The sequence below is a fragment of the Hipposideros armiger genome, unplaced genomic scaffold (assembly GCF_001890085.2).
Source record: "Hipposideros armiger isolate ML-2016 unplaced genomic scaffold, ASM189008v1 scaffold_27, whole genome shotgun sequence".
Taxonomy (NCBI): domain Eukaryota; kingdom Metazoa; phylum Chordata; class Mammalia; order Chiroptera; family Hipposideridae; genus Hipposideros; species Hipposideros armiger.
In genome coordinates this window covers 1,549,884-1,556,793 of record NW_017731377.1, presented here as the reverse complement: position 1 = coordinate 1,556,793, position 6,910 = coordinate 1,549,884, and the positions used below count along the sequence as shown (strand labels likewise).

General features: G+C 42.2%; 1 protein-coding gene across 1 annotated transcript in view; it reads left to right on the top strand.

Annotated features, from left to right (window-relative positions):
- Positions 1-6,910, top strand: part of INTS9 (integrator complex subunit 9) — a 106,293-nt gene that overhangs the window by 60,444 nt on the left and 38,939 nt on the right. The window lies entirely within an intron of this gene.

Here is a 6,910-nt window from a genome sequence, read left to right as displayed (position 1 = left end):
ATCCGAACCGGGGCCCTCTGGCATCCCAAGCCAGTTCTTAACCATAGCGCCACTCGGCCGGCCCTATGTTAGAGTTTTTAAAGTTGTCCCAGGGAAGGGCTCCTTAGGCAGATCCTCACAGGGTGGTAGTGCTTGGATGGTGTCTTCACAGCTTGTTCTTCAGCTTTGCAGTTCCAGAGACTTAATCATTTCATTTCACTCAGAGTGAATTAGCCTCTGAGGGACTGGTTCAGGCTAACCAAACTCCTGAGATATTGACTGACAAACAAAAATTCCATTTAATTACTTTCTACTGAGAGGTCTGCCTGGCTCCAGACTTAGAATGGTCCCTCTCTCTAGGACACTCTGTTCTGATCAGCATATCCACTTAAGAGATCAAATTATAGATAAAGAATTGTTTTTGATGAGCACAGAATTAAAGCAAAGACAGTTTAGGCACTCTCAAGAATTGTTTCTAGTATGCTGTGGTAGCCTAAGAAATTGCCTTTGTCGTTTTTCAGAGATAAATTGATCTACAACAAAACTCAGGGGTTAGAATCTAGTTTCAGGCTAATACTGAGGAATGCTTGGTTTTGAATCTGCTAACATTCCACTCCACCCACCCACATTATGTTAAGCAGTTTGCTGTAATGAGAGGAAAATGACTTTTCTGCTGCTTATATTCTTTGTATTCTGCTCTTACATTCATTTTGTTCATTCATTCATCAAACATTTAGAAAAAGCCCAACCACTGTTTTATTGGTAAGCTTTTAAGCTAAAAGTCTTCCTTTCTCACAAAAACATGTGATCTTGTTCTGCTTGTGCTGGTGGGATGGCAGAAGAGACAGCAGGGCTCTGGCTTGAGGTCACAGCACTGGGAAAAAGTTTACTAAGCACTCAAGTGATAAGAACAAAACAAAACAATGAAATCTTTTAGAAAGTACTTATGAAACATTTAGACTCTGAGAACTTGACTTTGATACATTAGAAAGCCAGAAAAAAAGAGAACTAGTTCCCACAGGGTTTTCTTATCTGACTTATCATTAATCAGCCAATAATCCTAATGGCTTTGAATGGGTCTGTAAGTGCCTCTCTATGAGAATGTCCTCATATAAGCAAGAGGAGAGTTTCAGGGAAAGCTAAGTTACAAGATGTTAGGGGATAGAAGGAAGTAATGACAAAGTGACTGTCTCCGAGGAGTAAATAAAAGGGTGTCAGCAAAAGGAATTTGTGGGTAATAAATAACATGGAATTCAGAGAATGCCAAACTTCTTTGTTGATAAAGTAGCAAGTGCCTGGCATTATGGTAAGTGTGTAGGAAAACCCCCTAAAAAAGTTTAACCCTCCATTGGGCGCAACTGATCTCACAGATTCATTGCACACAAATTTTCAAATATCTAACAGTTAACTTAAGTATAGTGACTCATCATTTCCGTATCTTCCCCCTCTACCGTAACCCATCACCAGTCGTGTTTGTGACTTAGTACAGTAGAGCAGCATCTTTGTGCGCAATGAATCTGTGAGATCAGTTGCACCCGACGGAGGGTAAAGACAGTCCCTGTACTCAAGGAGCTTTCAGTAACCAGAGCACAGCTGCTGCGCACAGCCTCATTGATCTTTAGACTCAAGCAAAGCTTAGGCACCAAGTGGCAAGACTGAGAGGCTGGGCTTGGCAGACGAGGTAGGTTGGATGAGAAAGAGGTCGTTCTAGAAGGAGGGAGCAGTACGGGCAAAAACATGGTCACGGGTGTGAATGAGAGGTGACTGGCTAGTTCAGATCACCCAGGGCGCCCCAGGAAGGAGAGAAAAGAATTGGCAGTTCACATTGTACAAAATAAGAACGAAACTTGGTGCCCTTGAAAACGCCAACAATACTTTTGACTAACTCCTCATTTAATTAAGGCTTTTGTCTATCTAGCTGGTGGAAAATTTAACCAAATTCTTTATTTGTGAAGATACAGCCACCACACCTATATGAAAAAGGAAACGTCCTAGACATTGTCAAATAGAGGAATGACAAATAATTAGATAGTTTTAGATCTGAAAGGTGTAGTCCATATGTAAGCTACCAGAACCACGTACCTAAAGAACTTAAGAATAAGAGTGAGGGAGAATTAATATGCACTGGAAAAAAAAAAAAAAATATATATATATATATATGCTTATTTATTACTCATTTGCTGTAGTGCTCACAAAAGTCAGTGAGGGAAGTAGTTTACCCTGATTTTAGAAATATGGAGAGAAAAAAAAGTTAAGTGAATTGCTCGATATTGCAACTAAAAGAAGCAAAAATCAATGTTAAATTGGATATGAAGATTAGCTTTCTACAAAAACTCTGTACAATTAGAGTTTATAAAAATGTCACTGAGGAGACCTGAGAAAGCTCAAACTTAGTGAAGGTATTAAAACACTGCCTCTGTACTAGAACAGGGCCCAGAACATTTTACAATTTATTTATAACACTGGGCCGTCTGGGTCTCCTGTAGGCTGCGGTTACCTCCGGCTCCGCTGGGAAGGATCCCCTTTCTGGCTCACCCGTGTGGCTGTTGGCAGGATTCAGCTCCTCAGGGACATTGGACTGAAGCCTCCCTCAGGCCCCTGCATTTGGGTATCTTACAACATGCCCGCTGAGTACATCAAAGCTAGCAAGCAAGAGGGCAAGAGAGTGGGCAAGATGAAAGTCAGTCTTTTGTCACCTAATCTTGGAAGTGACATCCCATTGCTTTTGTCCTATTCTCTTCACTAGAAGCAAGCCTCTATGTCCCGGCCACACTCAGTGGGAGGGGATAACACAAGGGGCAACAGGGAGTCCAGGTTCCTTGGGAGCCATGTCGGAAGCTGCCTGTCACAAAACCCTAAACTGAACAGGTCAGACCAGAGACCCGAGTGGTTGGGACCTTCTTAGCCTCCCTGTTCTGTCTCACTGGTCAGTTCCTCCCTAATGATTTGTTTCTTTGTTTGTTTTGTTTTAATTTTTTATTAGTTTCAGGTGTACAAAACAATGTACTAATTAGACATTTCACCCCTCACAAAATGATAACCCCCTCCGCAATCTGTTGCCCCTCTGACATCGTATATAGCTAATACAATTCCATTGACTCTATTCCCTATGCTGTACTTCATATCCTGTGACTATATATTTCAGCACCTCACACACAGAGAGCTCACCTCTGCCCAGACTTACTAGTGCTCTTCAGGTAGGGCTCATGAATGATTGATTCGCTGGTTCCTACCTTTCTTGGGGTAACAAGTGAATAGGCATTTTGTCTTTTGAGTGTCTTGATGTTGGGGACTGTGCTCGGGGCTGAAAATATAAAAATGAAAAAGATACTACCATGTGATATAATGGGATACAAAGATATGTTATTGTTTTGTTATTGAGAGTATTTAACAAGACACTCTCCACCACCCTCACCCTCTCCCCCACCCCCAAGAGTGTTCTACTAAACTGGTTTTCAAAAATCAATACAACCAAATGCTTCTGTAGAAACAGATGATTTCTTTAGTTTCTCCAGAACATAAGTTTATGATTTCTATGCCATTTACCCTGAAGGGGGAAAATGGGAAAAGATCCAAGCTGAAATATACCTGAATTTTTTGCAAGTCTTTTGTTTTGCTTAAGGAAATTGTTTCCCCACCCGAAACACTCCAGTAATTTCTCTAGACATAGGTTCTGGTCGATTGAGGACAAAAGCAGTAAATATTTCACATCTTCAGGCTTTCCGCTTTCCCTTACTCAGGGCTCAGAGCATTTGCTAGCTTACCCTGGAGGCTGCATATATCCCCAGCAGAGAGTGGGAACATTCAAGTAACCAAATTGCTCATTTTGAGAGACCGTTCCAGATTTTAATCTGCTGCGTTTTCACAGGACGTGGTCTTAGGTGGGAAGGGAAGAGGATGCTGGGAAGGGCCCTCCGGGGAAGACAGGAAAGCCCAGGTGGTTTAGGTAACGGCAGTACCAGTTGTCAAGGGATGGGAAGGAAGCACAGAGTGAAGAAAGGACGTCTCGCCTCGCCTTATGACTTTATGACTTATGCAGTATATGACTTTAGCTCGCCCTCTAAGAGAAGTGGCTCCGTTGCAGGGCCTTGGCAAAGCTGAGGGCCGCATGAAATAAATTCCACTGGGTGGAGACATGTTGGGCTGCAAGTGTTCCTTATTAAACAGGCCACCCTCAGCCACTCCCATGATAGCCGTCCAGCTCTGGCGTAAAGAAAAGAAACCCTGCAGCCCCTGCTCAACCCAACATGAGAAGCCTATTTTTTATGAAGGAGGCAGCCCTAGGAGGCTCAAACCACGGGGCCCTCTGATCCTGAGGAATTTAAAGTAGGAGCTAACGCAGGGGAGTAGCTTGGGTTCTTCCTGGAGACCCTCTAAAGCAGTGCCTGGGGCCACTCAACTTCATTTTCATTGCTACTTATCGAAATAAATCACCCTGGGTTGAAGTTCACTACAGTATTGTTGGAAGATTTGTATACCCCTACGGCTGTGCTGGCTGTGTATGTCGGGGAGGGCTGGAGACAGTCTTATCTCAGCATCAGTTCTGAGCCAGATACGTGCATTGTATCATTCACCCCTTGCAGAGCAGCTCTAAAATAAAGGTGATACTCTCCCTTTACTGTCTTACAGATGAGGAAACTGAGGCTCAGAGGTCGAGAGGTAGTAGAGAGGAAGAGGCCTGTTTTTTCCATTGTGTCACAGTGCCTCTAGGAGAGACCTCTCCTTCCTCAGAGGGGTTGGCAGAGTGTTCCAGGAATGCGGAGGGAGGAGAGGGTTACTCGGGCAGGACTCTTCCCAAACAGCACGGAGGATGTGCTCCTGACCTAGCCTGGTGTTACAAGCCTGAGAAAGAGCGACAAATGGTCTAAGTTTCAAAGCAAAAGGAAGTGTTGTCCACACAAAATGTGAAGAAGACAATGGGGGAGGTTACAAGCTTGAGGGAGCCTGGCACTCAGAGAGCTGTGTATACCTCAGAATATGGGACATAGACTATAGAATAAAGAAGGAATTTATAAGAGCCTTGGGTTTTATCCTGAATGTAATGGAGAGACATTCAAGTGGGCGAGGGGAAGGTGGGTGTGGGTGTGTTAAGATTTGCATTTTTGATGCATCATTTAGGCCCTATATGAAGGAAGGCACGTTTGCAGGCTCTGGTGAGTCATGGCTTTTGGCATCTCTCTTATTGCCTTATAATGTTGTAAAATCTTTCCTAGACTTAAACTCCTTGGGAGCAGAGGCCTTTACGCTGTGCCTGTTACATCCTTTACAAAACTTACATGCTGTGGCCACAGTCGGGGCTAAGTAAAGTATTTATTGAATACATACTGTAAAATCGAAATCAATCCAGTATAAGAAATAAGAAATAATTTTCTTATTATAAGAAATAAGAAATAACTTTCTTATTTCTTATAATAAGAACATCTTCATGCGTCTGTTTATGCAGAGGTAAAAGGAAGGATTATTGATAGTTTGTCGCTGGAGAAACAGGCGAAGGGAACTGAAACAACACAATCTCAGTGCTATTTCGGCTAACTCTCTCTTCAGTGTTGCCATTATCATGGTGCATAAATGCAGTTCACGGGCCAGGGTTAGGGCTGTCTTTTTTCTTCTTGCACAACTTTTTGTTTTCCCTTGGGTCAGTAATCATCTTGTTTCCGTATTTGCTTAGTTTCCCATGTACTTATGGCTGATTTATTTCTAACCTCTCCCCTTTGTTTGTACATTGCTAAGTGTTCTAACAGTTTTATCTTCTTAAAAAATCCCCTCCCAGAGCCTTCTCTCTTCCCCTAGTCTGACTTCAGCTGCGCTGGGGCCCGGCTGCACAGCTGTCAGCTTAGGATTTTCTTCACCATTATCCTGAAGATTTCTGCACCCCCTTCTTCTGTTAGAAGCTCTGTGTTCTGGGTCCTTTTTCTTGTTGTTTACACCTCACTTTGCAGGGTACACGTACCAATAACTTCCTGAGAAAGACTTGCCTGGGAAGTAAATTTTCTGAGACCCTACACATCTAAAAGGCCTTTCTTCTACCTTCACTCTGATAGAAATGCAGATTAGATATGACGTTTTTCCTAGAATTTTGAAAGCATTGCCCTATTTTCTTCTTCTAGCTTTCAGAAATGCTGTTGAAAAGCCCAATGCAATTGAGTCTAGATCTTTGGTATGTATACTGTTTGTTCCTCTGTGGAAACTTTTAGACTCTTCTCTTTGTTTTTTGTCAGTTTATGATGATACGTTCTTACAAAAGGGCAGTTTTCCTTCATGTGCTAGGTACTCAGTGGGCCCTTTCAATTCAGAACAGGCTGCTGTTCTGTGGGCCACATCTGGTCTGCCATTGTTTCTGTAGCGTTTCATGGACACACTCAGCATTTACATATTGTCTGTGTCATTACATAGCCAAGTTGAGTAATCTGACAGAGACTGTATGTGGTCTGCAAGCTTAAAATATCTGTGGCTTGTTATAGAAAATGTTTGCTGACCCCTGATCTGGAAAAATCAAGAACTTCAATTCTGGCTTTAAAAAAAAATTTTCCCTTATTTTTAAAGTTTTCTTCCTCATTTTTTGTATTCTTTCTGGAACTCTTGTTTATTTAGATGTTGAACTTCCTGGACTGGCACTCAGATTTTTTTCTCTCTTTTCCAACTCTGTTTTTGTTTGTTCTTTTGTCTGGGATAGTCTTTTAACTTCATCACCCAACTGCTCTATAAGTTTCTCAATTCTCCTATCACATTTTTTATTTGGGCATAAATTTTTTTTGTTTTTTAAATGAACCCGTTTGTTAGAATATAAAACACAAATACCAAAATGTGGGGACCCAGGCCCAGAGCCTAGGCTAAGACCCCCGCCCAGAGGAATGAAAGAAACTTCTCCTTCAGCAAAAATTAACAAAGTATCTTGTCAAGAAAATGGGAAAAGATAAGCTAGGTATGCTTT